The following is a 15,670-nucleotide window of genomic DNA, read 5'->3' as shown; positions in this document are numbered from 1 at the left end:
GAAATCGTCCACTCTGCCAGCCCAGGCCCATGACACAGCCTCTTCCCACAACCACTCGCTGGCCTTCTCCCTGGCCTGGGTCCCTCCTTGGCTCTGACCATTGTGGGAATCTGAGAATCTGTGCCCTGTCTTGGCACCTGTGTCCTCAGGGCTGGTGGCAAGTTGGTACACCCACCAGAGGAGGCCAGTTCTGGGGCTGAGACCCAGCTCGCCTTTCGAGGGGTCTGTGCACGCGATGCTGCCTGCAGGGACCCTGGGCTGGCACCTGTGCTGCTCAGAGCTGTCCTGTGCCTGGCCGGGGGGCTGACCTGGGCGGGCGGGGCCCCAGCTACTGTATCACAGCTGGAAAAACCACCCACAGACCCAGGCAGCCGAGGGCTCTTCCTGGGGCTAGAGTTCTTTCTGTCTGAACAGCCAGGCAATCAGAATAATGACTGTCACAATTCCACAAGGGTCACCCTGGAGGATACTTGTCCCTTTTCAGGGCTCTTTGCTGAAGTCCTCAGCAAATGTGAATGGTGTAAACCAAATAGGTGAGAGAACCCCCAGTGTGAAAGGGGGAAACACAGAACTAAGATGCCACCAGACACCACCACGCCACAGTGATCAGCTGCGAGATCTGTCTCCCTGTGGAGCTGGGGAGAGGGGTGCGGGAAGCTCCTCACTCAGATTTGCCAGGTACCTGGGAAGCCAGGGTCCAGAGGAGCCGCATCCGGGTCCTGCAGCGTCACAGCCTGAGGGTCTTCCTCATGCCCACAGTCACAGTCTCTGAGCGAAGAGGAGCAGGGGACACGACCCAGAAACCGTGAGAATGCACGTGTAGAACTTTGAATTTCATGTAATTTACGCATGTCAAAAGTAGTGTTCGATTTTCCATCCAACTATGGGGATGGGTGGAGACCATTCTTAGCTTAGGGAGCTGTACTGGGCTGGATTTGGGGCAAGGATCCTAGCTGGCTGATCCCAACACCAGTGGACACAGACCAGCCGTCTTAGACGTGTTCTCGTTGTTGGAGCATAATGCTTGATACCCACATTTTAAAAGACGAGAGGTGCATTTGGGCTCCCCACACTTAGGGGGTTCAGTTCATGGTGGGGGCAGCTCCAGGGCAGGAACAGCAGAGCGGAAAGGCCCGCTCTGGAGGACTGGCACTTTACAGCATGGTGGTGGGGAAGACAGAGGCAAAGGAGGATCAGGGGAGGGAGAGAAACCCTTCCAGGCCACACCCCGGGTGACCCCCACTCTCCCAGCCTGACCCTAGTTACTTAGCACACTGAGCCCCGGGACACATCAGTGGATGGATGCACCACTCAGTACAGCAGCCCACTGGATCCGAGCGCCTACCAAACCCAGCCTGGGGGCACCTGAGAGTTTGGGGGGTAGGGTCCTTCTCCACCTTATAAATAAAGCCATCTGAGAGAGCGAGCACTTACGAGACAGGTCTACATTGAGACACACTGTGAGATGCACACAGACTCAAAGACATCATCAAAAAAGTCCCCACTAGATAACTCAGTGGTGTTCACACAGATGACTCCTGGCCCAAAGTGGCCCGACCCACCAGCTCTCACCTCATGACGGTGTGAAAGCATAGAGTAGGTACCCAGAACAGAACATTCTGTGCAGTTCTGACTTCCAGTCCAGCATCTCCCTGGGTTTACTGGTCATCACCTACCGGAAGCTGAGGCACATCTGTGGTTGGGTACTCTGGGTTTCATAACTGTTAAAATTCACTTTCACAATTTCTTTTGCCCTTTGATTGTGGCTTCTAGGAGGTGTAAAAGGACACTTGGGATGTGCACTGTGATTGTATCATGCACAGGATGGGGCCAGCCCTTCTCCGGTCATGGGCCTCCTTTCCTGTATCCCACTAGGACACTCCCCGGAAGCAGTAGCTGGGGCAGCTGTTTCTGGGTCACTAGGAGTATTGTTGTCCCTGCTGTGAAATGTGGGGCCCCTAAGGAATTAAACCTCCTGTCAACAAAGAATGGAGGGCAGAGACTCTGTCCTTCTAGAACTTAAGCTAGACATTCACCACACTAGCCCCTCTCTGTTCTCCACAGTACAGGTCACTTACAGAAGCCACCTGGCTTTGTACCTGGGCTGTGCTGGCTCTCAGGAGAGCTTCTATGGAGCCATCAGTGCTTTATGTACCCAGCACACAGGGGAAGGCATGGGGCATGGTCCCCTCCTGCTCCAAGGGCTCCCCACTTCTCGCTACTGCTCCACGATGACCTTGGGGTTTGGGGTTCCTCCTGGGCCCCCCAGAGGGGGAAATACGCTGAGTGCAGGGATCCAAGCCCACTCTCTGGGCACCTTGGGTCCCAAGCCCTCCCAATGCATTTGTGCCTGCTGCCGGATCCACACGGAGCTCTGAATACGGAGCTCTTCCTGGGTGTCAGCACCAAGGGCCCCTTCCCGTGTGGCATCTTTTCCATCTCTGAGGCAGTGGAAAGTTAGGTTCCAGAGGGTCCCATAGGCGGCACTGGGACTCGACTTCAGGGAGTTATGCATCAGCCTGGAGGTCAGGGCTTCTATCCAGGGTCCCCAGGAGTGTCTTTCTTCCAGGCAGGGCTTTTGGGATGGGTTATGGGGTTTACAGTTGCCTTGGAATTAGAAGATGGGTCTGACCAGAAGAGGTGGTGCCTGGGGCATGTCTGGAAGGTTTCTCTCCCCCAGCTTTCTCCTTGGATCTCTCTGCTTCTCGGGTGCCAGGCCATAAGCTGCTCTCCTGAGCTCTCTGTGCTGCCTCAGAAATAGTGGATAATGGACTGAAAACTTTACAAACTTCGAGCCCAAGCGAACCTCTTCTTTGAACTGTGGTGTCTGGCCTTGTGTCTCCACAAGGAGAAAGTGATTAGAAGACACCCATCCTCCAACTGATCTGAGGTTTGGCTTCCCAGAGGCCTTTGGGTGAGGGTCCCCAAAGCCAAGTGGATCCAGCTGTCTGTGCCATTTCCGGTCAGGTGGGGCTTGGCAGATCCCCCCCCCCCCCGTTGGCACAGCTGGGAGGAGTCTGGCCTCTTCCCAGATCTGCAGTGTGGCATGGAGGCAGTGCTGGAGGCTGCATGGCATGATCACTGGTGAACGGCAGTGTGCCAGGGGTGAGGCTGGGCTTCTCCTTGTGGGGCAATCCGGTGCAGCTGTAGGAAGGGACAAAAACCGTTTTCCATTCTTGGTGGGGTCCGACTCCAGGACGAGGGGAGACACAGGCCCAGCTCATCAGCCACTCACTTCAGGTGGGCTGCAGGTGATTGCACCCGTGCATGTTGCTTTGACTGAAAAGAAACACGAAGCAGAAAAAGCAACACCATCACCAAATATGGTCACCCATGGGACAGGGTGGGTGGGGCAGGGGCGGAACTGGGGAGCTGGGCTCCTCTGAGCCCGCCCTTCCTCTGGGTGGGTGGATTTGAGCTGGATTTGTTTTGCAGAATTTTAAAACCCAAATTAAAAAAAATTAAAGGCAGTGCCTAAAAACTGAGGGACTTCGATTTCAACAGAGTGAAACAAACGGGCTGAATGTGTAGGTGGCTTAATTTCCCAGAGAGGAGCTGTCTCACATGGCTTTAAAACACAGTAATTTGATTAATACCCAGAACGGGGCGCAACCTACCACAAAATTAAGTGCAAAATAAAATCGTAGGTGTTCGCCAAAATACAGATAGATAAGATAAAGCAAATAAGTTAATGCCACTAGAAAGCAAGACTGTTTTAATGTTGGAGAAAATTAAAACATTTGAGTGAAATCTTGCATTACTAAGCTGGAATATCAATATAAACTCTCAGTCCTGACCTCCTACAAAGGAAAGGATTGCTCATTGGACAGAGTTGCAACCCACCACACTTCACCTGGGGTTTTAAACCTCATGATATCCTCACTGGAAAGAAGAAAAAATGTACCTAAGACGACACCCTGTCACGCCGGAAAGGCAGGCAGGCCATCAGACACCTCCCGGGGAGTCTGTGAAAAAAACCAAGGTGCCATCAGGAAAGGCTCCCCATATGTGTGGGGGAGCAGCTTGTCTCTCTGTGAGCATAAAAACAGCTATAAATAAAACGTTCACTGAATGTGTTCCAGCCCTGCAGTTCAGACAAACCCAGGAGCTCCCACCACTCTAAGATCCCTTGGGCTGGTGGGGTTGGCCTGGTCTGAGAAATGGCACAGAGTGGGCCACAGCGTGGTCACTGAGTGGACAGCATGGGCACTGTGGTCCCAAGCGCCAGGTGCTGGGCGCAGGAAGCCCCTCAGATTCCTAGCAAGGAAGCTTTCCTAATCCCAGGAAACCCAGGACCACGAGGGCCGCTGAGAAAGCACAGACTCAGCGGGAAGCAGCTGCCCTCCTGCCTGGGCTCGACCACCGAGTCCCCGCATGACCGGCACAGCAAGGGATGGCAGTGAGATGACACTTCGAGGGGCAGTCAGCAAGGCCGGGAAGCTGGGAAACCTGCGGGCAGCCTGCAGGAGGAAAGCCAAGGTCCCTAACAACGAGCTCTGGGAAAATGGGGCAGGGGAAGCCTACTGATTAGGGACCAGAAGGACAGTGGTCAGAGACCATCCAAAGCCTCGCTGCTTCCCGAGCCTGCAAACAGTCACAAGACGCCTAGGGACAGAGGGATACTGCTGGGCTGCATGGCTTGGGGACTCAGCGCTCATTTTTCAGGCACAAGAGCATTCAGCTTAAGAATGGAATCCCACGGTGGCTGGGGCTTTCTTCAAAGCAGTGTAGCCTGCAGGGAGATGCCCCTGCACAGGGAGGAGTGATTTTGAAGCTGAGCACTTGTTATCCTAACTTCAGAACCTTTAAATGTGTTCATTTGAAATGGCCCGTGATTGTAGGAAACCCTGGGCTAGAGGACAAAAAAGGACCAGAGGATGCAGGCAGGCAGACAACTCCGGGGAGGAGACACGGCCAGGGAGCCGGAGACGCGGGCCCGGCTGACCCTGGCGAGATCTGAGCCTGCCCTGCCAGCCACGTGGCAAGGGAGGTGGCACCTGGGCCCGCCTGGGCTGCGCCGCAGACTCCACTCTGTCTGGTGGCCTCACTTAGGGTTATTTGATACGGCGTGGCTTCAGGAGGGCAGCGGCTCCCCAAACATTGGCAAAGACAGAGACATCGGGAACAATTAAACATCCAGGCCACACCTCGGGCTGCTCTGACGAAGGGAAAAAATATTTAGAGTGGGCTGTGATGCAATGGGGTAAAATGGAGCGCGTGGCGTCATGCAAAACCCTGTGTCCACAGAGACAAAAAGCAAACATGTCTGTGTCTGTGAAGAGCCTCAAACACCATACTGCAAGCATAAAGATAGAGAAGACCAATGAATGTTTTGCAAGTTAAGCGCGCGGTGTTGAATTTTTCTTTAAGACTGTGCAAGCCGTATGCGTGGTGCTTGCCGGGAAGCAGAGGCAGGAGGGTCACCTGGTTAACTGGGCTACGCAGTGAAGTGAAGGCCAGCGCCCCAACTTCACAGGTAGACCCTGTCTCAAAACGACAAGGACAGAAAAAAAGAAGGATGCAGGTGGCTGCAGCAGGGTCGATAAAGCCCATCGACACTCATTGGAGGCACTTGGCTCTCGGCATGGTGTTCCTGCTGGGAGGGTGCGGTGGGTGTTTGTACCCATCATTTTCACCTCTACTGTCAGAGCTTCTGGCTTCCTGTGGGGACCTGAGGATGTCATGGCTGTCCCCAGCCTGCACAGCGAAGCTGCTCAGAGGAATCCCTTCCCATTCTCGGGATGGGAAACGGTACATGTAAGGCAGGCACAGCCCATTGTACACCCTTGGGAGGTGGCTTTGTGAGTCACCATCTCTGCTCTGGCATTAGGTCTGGCATTCAAGTCAAAGTCTTCCACGACTAGCTCTGCTTCCAGAAGCTTCTGGAACAGTCTAGAGACTTCTGGATGCTTCTGGAGGGGAGAACTCAGGAGGCTGTGGGTCCCTAGTAGAGCACAGTACTGGTTGATCTACAGAGGGCTTCATATCACTGTGTCACATTTTGGCACCCAGAGTCCTCCAACTTTGTCATCCCCCACTTTCCAGGGATGAAGAGGAACAAGGGGACTTCCAGGGAGTCATGCAATGAATCCAGAAGATGCCAGAGCTGGTGGCTGATCCTGGACTTGTCCACTGCCAGCATTCTGGGAAGGATGGGCACTTTCTCTTCCTGGCATATCTTGATCATCATCTTTAAACTCCTACACTGTCCAAGGCTGCCCAGGGCCAGTTGTGGCCCCTTAGAGCTTCAAAAGGCTGGGTTTTATAAGAGCTTGATGGATTGACTACATTTAAAAATCAAGAGGTTTGTGCAGGGACTGCTGTGTGACTGGCTGTCTGGTGGGAGAGGGGGTTCCTGGGGGTGGCACACTCACAGACGGGCAGAAGCTGAGCTGAGCTGCAAGCCCGCTCCGCCCCTGGTGTGGACCCCTGCTTCTCCCCTCCCCACAGCACCTGCCAGCCCGGAGGTGGAGACCTCAGCAGGGTCCCGTGACTGCCAGCCCCTCACCCTGTCACCTGTGCTCGGGTACTCTCCAGCCTCGGAGAGCCGGGTGCCCTGGGAGTGGGGGGAAAGCAAGCCTGAGGCACCCAGAGCAGGAAGCTGGGGAGCGCTCTGCTCCGGAAATGCCATTCTCAGGCTCAGAAGCATTACTTGCCCTGCGTCCATATATTTTTATGAAATCTGAAACCCACCCAAATTTATTGAAACTGCCTGCATCATAGCGGGAACTCACACCGAGCAGCCTTGCCCGAGAGCCTGGTTATTATCATGGCATTATTTATTTATATCCTACCGAAGACAGACATGATGTAACCCAGTAATTAAGATGGTTATGATGGAATGTTTATTAAGCGTCCACACTCAGCAGTCTCAGAGCCCAGTGACACGCGTGTCCCCTCGAGAGCATCCATCTCCCCACATCGGAAGCCCGGGACCCTCGCAAGGCAGAGGGACAGGGGGTGTGAAGGGTTCTGCCTTCCCCGAGCGGGCAGCACAGTCACAGATGCAGGCACTGGGGTAGGAGCTCGTGACCCCCTTCCTGGTGGTCACTTCAGGGGGGCGTTTCTGCACTTAGGAAGAGCGCAGTGTGGTCCTTGGATTCTGGGTACCATGCTGCCCCCAGCTCGAGGAGACTTTAGGTAAATCCACTCGCTGCAAAGGAATCCTATTCACTTCCTCCCAAAGTCTCCTTGGATTGCTGTGATTTTCTTTTCTGATGTAGTAAAATACGCACAACACAAAATTTACCATCATCGTTTTGGGGGCACAGTTTGGTATTTTTAAATACACTCCATCCTTTTGCATTTCTTATTTTGAAACAGGTTCACACTAGTGGCCAAATGGCCCGGGCTCAGGCTGGTCTGGAAGCTGTGATTCTCCTGCCTCAGCCTCGTAGAGGGCTGGGATGATGGGCGTACACCAGGTTAGTATTTGCCTTTTCTGTGTTTGGCTTATTTCCCTTGACATGGCGCCCTTGGAGTTCGCCACTGTGGTGGCATGTGTCCCAGAATCTGCCCCTGAAGGCAGGCATTCTGCGCTGTGTGTCTAGGCCTCTTGTTTCTCTATTCCCGGCTGGGTGGATCCCTCTTGGCTCTGGTATAGCCTCTGCCTGCTTTGGTGCCCGAGCCCGGCTCCGGGAGACATCCTGCAGAGCTGCTGACAACCACAAGGCCACATCCTTGTCCAAGCCCTGGATTTCCTGATTTTTTATATTAGTTTGCTGCAGTAGTGACCACTGTAACAGTGTGTCTGGTGGCTTCAATTCGCATCTTGCCTAGTAATTAGAAGGTAGTTAGTAAAGAAGCCTCCAACCTCAGCTTCCCAGGGTTTCAGGTAAAGCCAGAGGCCTCACACTGCATGGTTTGTGACAATACTCGGTCCTGCTCTGTGCAGATGGGCAAGGCACACAGGCCACTCTGGGGGAGCTGTGGCCAGTGCCTGCAGGGACCCCTCCCTGCCCTGTGCCGGGGGCTTGGCTTCCCTGAGGGGAAAGCACACAGGGACCCTCCTGAGGATGCATTTCCAGCTCCTGGTGTAGTGGCCAGCATGATGGCTGGCCTTTGGCAGGGGAGGGTGACAGAGTCAGGTGACCTTGGTGTACCCCGCTGCCAAGGTCTTGTCTGGGCAGGATCCTTAGAGGCCCAGCAGGGGACACGGCTGCCTGTGGAGACACTGATGAACCTCTTGCTTGGGTGCAGGTCTCCTGCTGCTGGACACAGGCTCCCTGGGCAGTCTGCCTCAGCTCCGCCCCATTTGGCTGCTTGCCCAAGGGTACCGCAGTGGGGGCAGGACTCAGAGGCCAGCGTCTGGACCGCCCAGTAGTGAAAGACCCCTCCTCAAAGGAGCAGTGCTATCTCCTGGCATCTGTAGTCCAGTACCAGGTGGATGGCCAGCCCGGCTCCCCGGCAGGCTTTGTATGCAGAGCAGGAGCGAGTTGTACTTCTGTAATGTCCAGTAGACTCTGCTCACGCTGTATGGGGGCCTGTATGGGTCACTTTTCTGTCCCAGGGACACAACACCCAATGCCTGCAACTTGAAGGATGGGAAATTCAGTTCAGCTCCTGATTCTGGGGGAGTCAGTCCATGGTCAGCAGCTGTAAGGCGGGAGCGTCATGGTGGAAGGGTGAGATATCGCAAAGCTGCTTAATTCATGGTGGCCTGGAAGCAGAGCAGAGGAGCAGTGGAAGGACACAGGGACCACAGATGGAGCCCAAGGCCCCGCCTCCACATCCCACCATATGCACCCCGTAGTTGGCTTTGCTAAGCCCCCAAGACAATCAAGCTGGTACAGTTAGGTTTAATCATCACAGGGTCCATCAGGCTGTTATGCTTTTCTTCTCTTTTGGTCCTGGGGATCGAAGCCAGAGGGGCTTGCCCACTACCACTGAGCTACTCAATTCTTATTTTTGAGACAGAAACTTAATAAGTTGCCCAAGCCGATCTCAAACTTTGTATCCTCCTGCCTCAGCCTCCTGAATAGCTGGGATTGCTGGTGTTCACCATTGTGTCAGGCTCTGCTTTCTATTAAAACAAGCCCCAGAGATGACAGTTTTAAGTGGTCCAGTAACTACTAAAGGGGTGAGTGCAGGGCAGAGGCAGGGCCTTTTGAAACAAAGGATGGCAGAGGGAGATTTAGACACAGAGCTGATGCCACCAGCACCAAGGGCATCTGTGGGAATGACGTCCGCCTGAATGGACTGCCAGGGACCAGTTTTAATTCGGAGCAAGATGAAGCCACCAAGCCAGCCACACCCCAGGGAACTATTCTAACAGTGATCATGATGCCAATGCCTGCCAGACAGAGGGGAGAGGAAACCTCCTGCTGGTGGCTGGAAAGCCAGCAGGACTTGGGGTGTTTGCCACCTCCTCCGAGGCTGTTCTGTTCCTCCACGCCCACCTGGGTGACCGCGGAAAGGTGGGCAGGGACAAGGGAGTCCTCTATTCCTTGGTGGCCCACAGAGAGGAGCAGCTCAGACCCAGATGGCGCGGAGGACAGGAGCTCCCCAGAGACCCCAGGTGGCCCAGCCTGCCACCTGCCTTAATCCCAGCACAGGGACTGTCACCCAGTGGCCAGGGCCGTTTCTGACTAATCCATACCCAAGCTGCCTCCATCCCCTGGGTCCACAGAGTGGTCTTCTGCCTAAGAGTCTCCTTGTGTGTTTACAACAGAGTGGGTTAGACATGTGTACAGGTGTGCGTGTGTGGAAGTCTGTGTGTACAGCTGAGTGTGAATCTGTAGTGGAAAGTGTGTGGCAGAGTGTGCCTGCTTGAGTGTGTCTGGTTGAGTGTGTGGGTGTGTACGGATGTGTGCATAGACAGGTTCCTGGGTCAAACCTGGCACTGCCCTCTCACCTTAAACAGTAAGAAGCTGATGCCCACTTTTGGGGCTGATTTTCTGGAGTCTTCAGTAGAATTCTTGGTAGTGTCATTGTGCGTGCTACAGAAATAAAACATGTCCTCTCTCACTTCTCGCAATTGGAAGGGCTTTGGGCGGAGCACGGATGGTTAAAGAGGTCCTAGAACAGCTGGGTAGATGAGTGGGGGAGGCCACCCAGTCTCAAGATTCCTTGTACACGGAAACTGAGGCCTGTGGGTACGAGCCTGCCCCCAGCTCCCGGGTGCACCGAGGCTGGTTCACCCCAGCCTCCTCCCTCTACTGCAACGCTGCCCGGCCCGGGGGAGAATAGCAGCTGGACACTCAGGGCTCTGTCCACAGGGCCTGGTGCCCACAAGCTTCATCACAGCCCACTGTGCAGCTCCAGAGCTGAAGATAGGCCCTGGGGCACAGCTCAGCTTCCTGCCAGGGATCCTGTGCCCCGGGCCAGGCTCAGACCTGGAGACACAGGGCAGCCCCACTGGGCTGGCACTCTGCCCCCTACTGGTGGGCGGCCCACTCTGCAGGCCACACTGCTGCCTTACCTGGGCCCTCAATCTTCGGATTCAAGGCCAGGGTGCAGAGGGCTGGGGTGGGGCAGAGACCTCAACTAGGGTGCAGCCGGGATTGCAGAGGCTCCCTGCAAGAAAACAGAAAACCAGCCAGCGCCATGGTGCAGGCCCGCAGTGCCTGCAGTCAGGAGGCTGAGGCAGAAGGGTTGCTGTGAGTTCGAGGCCAGCCTGAACTACACAGGAAGACACTGTCGTGAACAAAACAAAACAAAGCCATTGACCTCTCTCTTTCTCCTCCATCATCTTTTTTCAGGCTGTGAGACAAGGCCCTGCTATGTCTGTAGCCCAGACCGTTACTAAACTCTGTGCGGCAGTCCTCCTGCCTCAGCCTCCACATTTCTGGGCTGCACTCCTGCACCCCGCTAACCCACTCGTTTTTTCCTCCTTGATTTTTCTTTTCTCTCTCCCATGCAGTTACTGTCACACCGCCTGGAAATTTCCATGCCCTTTTGTCCCTAAGCATCGGGAGGAAAGCATCCCCTGTTCTGATGGTTTCTCCCGCAGCTCTGGTTTCAGTGGCTCTGGGCACCGTGCTGTGGGTTTCCAGGTCATTGGGATTTTTCAAGTGCGCCGTGACGGTGACATTTCTGGGGAAGACTTATTTAGACTGTTGTGGTGGGACGCATCTGCTGGTTGTCGCTTGTGGATGACAGCGGTGCTGGGAATAAGCAGTCTAGCACGCCACAGCCCGTCCCTGAGCCGGCTGCCTGGCTCACCCCATGTTGGGGGGCACACAGAGTTTTCAGCACCGGAGGCTACTCTGAGTGGCTAAATGGGGCCTCTGATTGCAGGATCCTCTCTGTCTACAGGTGACTGGTCTGGTTCGCAGAGCTGGTGAGGGGAGCACAGCTGACCCAGTGATGGCAGGTCCCCTTGTGTCCCTCGGCCTCTGCTTCCTCCTCTGGGGCTGAGACAGACACAGGCAGGCAGGGGCCCCGCAGGAAGGAGCCTCCTCTAATCAGGTGCTGAAAGCACTCTCGGGGGGCGCTGACAAGAGCCATTTCAAGCCAATTTTGTGACACTTCAGAGCAGAGGTCAGGTTGCTGTTGCAAAGCCTGCTCCCTGCCCCCAGCTGTGACTCTCCTGGACCCTGAAAGAGGTGGGGATTTCTATATATCTGTAGACCACGGAGCTTGGAGCCTTTTCTTGGAGAAGGAGGATGAACCCAGAACCCATGGGCGGGAAGAAGAGGTCCCCTCCGGCCGGGCACACAAATGACTGACTCCCCATGGCTGTAGCCCAGCGACACAGACGGAGACTGAGCCTATGCCCGCCATGCTCCTAAGCCCTCTGCTGAATTCCTCCGGCTGTAACCGAGCTGATAGCTGCGGGTTTCCAACTCCCAGTGAGATTGCCAGGTCATGACTTCTCCCAGGCCCAAAGTGGCGGGGTGTAGGGTCCTCAGACAGCTCTCCTTGTTCCTGGGGACAAACTGTGTTTGGGTGGCGCCCGCTCTCCTGGAGCAGCCGGATGGGTTGCCCTGCTAGGGTGGTGTGGTGCTGCTGCGGGCTCTCTCGTGCCCCCTAACGCTGGGCTCCTGTTCCTGCTGCCCAGCACCTGAGGTCAGGCATGGGCTAAATATAGCCACCTCCTAGCAGGTGGTCAGCAGCGCTGTCCCTGGCTTAGGGACTCAGTGTCAGGCTCCGTCGGGGGGGGGGCTTTTTTTCCTATCTCTTCCCACTTGGGTTCTGGGTCCAGGAGCAGACTCTACCGAGCAGGCTGGAAGGCAGTGGTGGGGTATTTGGAGTTGGAGGGAACCCCTGATGGGACCTAGTGACACAGAAGGTGACTAAGGCACAGGATTTGGAGCATTGGGCTCATTTGGAATGAAACCCTGGCTTCTGTATTTTCCAAATTCTTGTCACTACGTCTGTCGTGACTCCCTTGAGTCACGCAGGAGGTTTGCACGCAAGAGACGAGAAACAAGACATTCACTGTCCCTGAGCTGATTGAGTGCTCTCAGTGTGGAGCACCGTCAAGCCACTCACAACATGCAGGTACCGTCTGCAGCTGACACACAGTGGTGTTGTCTTCTGTGGGCCAGGCATGGCCCTGGGTCTATGTGACCACGAACAGATTCATTGTAATAACCGCAGCTAAACGAATGCTCGCAGTGACCTGTCCCCCACGCAGGAGGTGCCCGCGTCCTGGAGAAAGCTCATGGCAATTGTGGCAGCACTGGTGGTCATCTGGGTCCATGCTGGAAGAGGGTGGAGGACGGAGGTGTATAGGAAGGTGCCCCGAGCCTGTGTCGTAGGCTGAGACTTGGCCCCATGCTCCGTTGCCTGCGCCATCAGGACAGATCTTGCATCGCGGAGGCCTTGTCTCTAGGACACAGCAAGGACAGCTCAGAGCCTGGGGCTGTCTTGCCCCACGTGCATGTGGACAGCGTGCAGGAGCATTTGCAGGTGTCCCGTGGACTGTGGCAGAGGCAGGACAAAGGGCAGGATCTGGGGCATTTGTGGCTGAGAGAGAGAGGGGCGCAGCTGGGGTCCAGGCAAGGGAGGAATGGGGTATCTCCTTGGGCATGCCCTGTCTCTGCCTTCCAGGAGGAGGCACCAGCGCACCGCCCACCACGGTGGCTCCACAGGGCTGGCCATGTCCCCAGGTCCTAGCTGACACCTCTTTCTGGTACCCCGTCTCTCCCCTACACCTATCCATTGCATTAATTAAGTGCTTCCACGGCGTTTGAAGGCCAGGTTTTGTGTGTGAATATATTGCCACATTAATAACTCCAGAGCATTTCAGGCTGTGTCGAAATAGTAAATTAGGACGCGACGGGCCATAGATTCAGCCCGGAGAGCCGAAGTGCATTTTATTACACACGCTGTGGAATTAGAGGCTTAATTTTCTCTTAAAAGATGGCGATGTATCATCTCCTGCAGCCAGGTAAAAACAGTTAACAGCAGTGATTTATCCTTCAGTTAAAAAGAGGAAACGGGAATCCCAGGGCCTTGGATCTGTTATTTATCCCCGCCTGGAGGGCACTTGGGACTTTTAGCCACCAACTGACTTGAAGGACAAGGCTGGGTCCTGGGTGTGGTCGGGAAGGAGGCAGAGGTGGGGGCAGGCGCAGCTGCAGCCCCATCTACAGGTGGGAGGACTCGGCCTGCTGCGTGGCTGTGCAGGAGCCGGCTGTCCTCAGACAAGCGCCCTCTGCAGCTCTGGTGCTCACCGGCCACGCTTCATAATGGCAAGACCTGGTCCCAGGGCTGCCGGAGGGGTCTCCTGATATTAGAGAGGTCATTTTTGCAAAAAGACACCATATTTACCACAGCTCTCTCCCCCCACCCCCTTTTTTTCTGCTGAGAAAAATACTGTGTCCCTGTTGGGAATGTGGAAAAGTCGAGCCAATAACACTTTAGAGAATACAGGGCAAGCTACCAACCAGACAGCCCAAGTGGGCCAGCGTGCTGACAGCATGCGCGTTTGATCTTGTGTTTAGCTCCGCTGGACAACATGAGGATCCGGCCCACCAGGAGCTGCTGTCTGCTGGCTTCTTTGAAGGCTGCAAGCTGTCCTTCTAGAATTGGGCGGAGAAGGCTTTCCAGGGCCCCGTGGTGAGAGCTGTGTGTTCTTCTTTTTACGAAGATTAAAAAAGGACCTCCCCTGGGACTATAAGATGTAGATATGAACCCCTTCTCAAGGGTATGTGATTCTCCACAGACTGTCACAACCTGGTAGATCCACACCATGGAGCCTGTCCTCGCCGGCTCGGAGGCCAGAAGTCTGGCGCCAAGGCTGGGCATGGCCTGCTCCCTCTGCAGGCTCTGGGCCAGGACCCTTCCTGCCTCTTGTGGCTTTGGTGTTGCTTGGCTTGTGGTTGCTCAATCTCTGCCTCCAGCTCACGTGACTCCGACTCTCTGGGTGTCTCTCCTGTGTGTCTCTCATAAGGACAATTTTCTGCTGGACTTAGGGCCCGCTGGAGAATGATGGCCTCCTCATTTAATGTAATCACAGTGCAAAGCCCCTTTGCTCAACTACGTGCACATTCACCGCTGCCTCTGGGTCCAGGAGGCAGTCACATCTTTCGGGGCCACAATTAGCCTACAGCATCCAGGAATTTGGGGTGCCTTGGACAGATTCACGGGGTGTAGACAGTAAAGCGTTGGGCCCCCACCTATTTACTTTGTCTGGATGTCTTTTTCTCTGCATGGCTTATTTGTCATGATTGCTACTTGTGATTCGCCAATTCAACTCAAGTAGGAACCTCTGAGCAGGGTGTAATGAGCCCTAGAGCATCTTGGGGGATTGACACAGAGGCCAAAACACTGGTCTCCCCTGGGGTAGGGCGGCACCAACCAACAGGCAGATACCGGGGGTGGGGGGAAGCAGGAGAAGAAGGAAGCCCCCCCTTTTCAGAGGGGAGCTGGGCTTCACCATTGCCTTTGGACCCCCCCCCATTCCTCCAGCCATTTGGAGGTGACTCTGCTTCCCTGCCTTCCCGGTGGCGGCTCTGGCTTTCCAATGGGGACTCACGGTGGCGACTATGCCAGGGGGCTTCCGGGTCTTGCTGCGGGGTCAGCCTCACCAGTGTGTAGTGGGTTCACCATCTTCCTGCTCCGACCCTGCAGCCGCTGGGACTCTTGCCCTTCTGATCCGGCAAACCCACCTCATAAACCCGTGTGTAATCAGACGTATAACTGATATTGATTCTGCTCCTCTAGTGAATCCTGTCACGCCTGCTCGTGGACATGTGTGCCTCGACACACTCTGGGAGGCCCTGGCTCTCTCTTCCCCAGCCTGCTCACCCCATCATCAGGCCCTTCTCTCCCAGCTAGCCCTGCTCCCCACCTGGGGTCTCCCCACCTTCTGGAGTGCTGTGACATCAGCTTCAGTTCCCATGGGTGCTGGCCTTCAGTGTGGCACCCAGGAGCCCCTCTAGGGAGGGCAGAGCCCCTGGTCTCCCGCGCACCGTCACCCCGGGAGCTGCTTCAGCTGTGCACCCGGCTGTGGGTCCCCAGGCTCCTCTGCTCTCACCTGGCTTCTCTCCTTGCTGAGAGGGGCTCCTGAGAGGGGCTGCCTTGTCTCCTCATTTTGGTCCACGGGACACAAACCCCTGTTGCTCCTCCGCACGCGCTTGGTTTCCCCTGTGTGTGCAGAGCTGCTGAGGGCTCAGGGAGGCTGGGGACGGCCACTCTGGGGCAGCCTGAGACTCATATCCAAAGTGGCTTTGCCTGGTGCTGTGCTCCGCAGGCCTCCCTAATGCACGTTTGATGAGTT

At 55.5% G+C, this 15,670-nt stretch overlaps 1 long non-coding RNA gene across 2 annotated transcripts in view; it reads left to right on the top strand.

The window, feature by feature from the left end:
* Positions 1 to 15,670, top strand: part of LOC106026836 (uncharacterized) — a 38,542-nt gene that overhangs the window by 2,441 nt on the left and 20,431 nt on the right. The window contains exons 2-4 of one of the 2 annotated variants that reach the window (XR_010042230.1): positions 6,046 to 6,304; positions 7,324 to 7,424; positions 13,893 to 14,683. This is a non-coding gene — a long non-coding RNA (uncharacterized LOC106026836). Of the gene's footprint in view, positions 1 to 6,045; positions 6,305 to 7,323; positions 7,425 to 13,892; positions 14,684 to 15,670 lie in introns of those variants that run through there. The other variant, XR_001200407.2, reaches the window with a different exon arrangement.

The sequence above is a fragment of the Cavia porcellus genome, unplaced genomic scaffold (assembly GCF_034190915.1).
Source record: "Cavia porcellus strain 051 isolate PalLab524CR breed Dunkin Hartley unplaced genomic scaffold, mCavPor4.1 scaffold_23, whole genome shotgun sequence".
NCBI lineage: Eukaryota > Metazoa > Chordata > Mammalia > Rodentia > Caviidae > Cavia > Cavia porcellus.
Note: the sequence above shows the minus strand (reverse complement) of the source record. Positions and strands in the feature narration are given on the sequence as shown.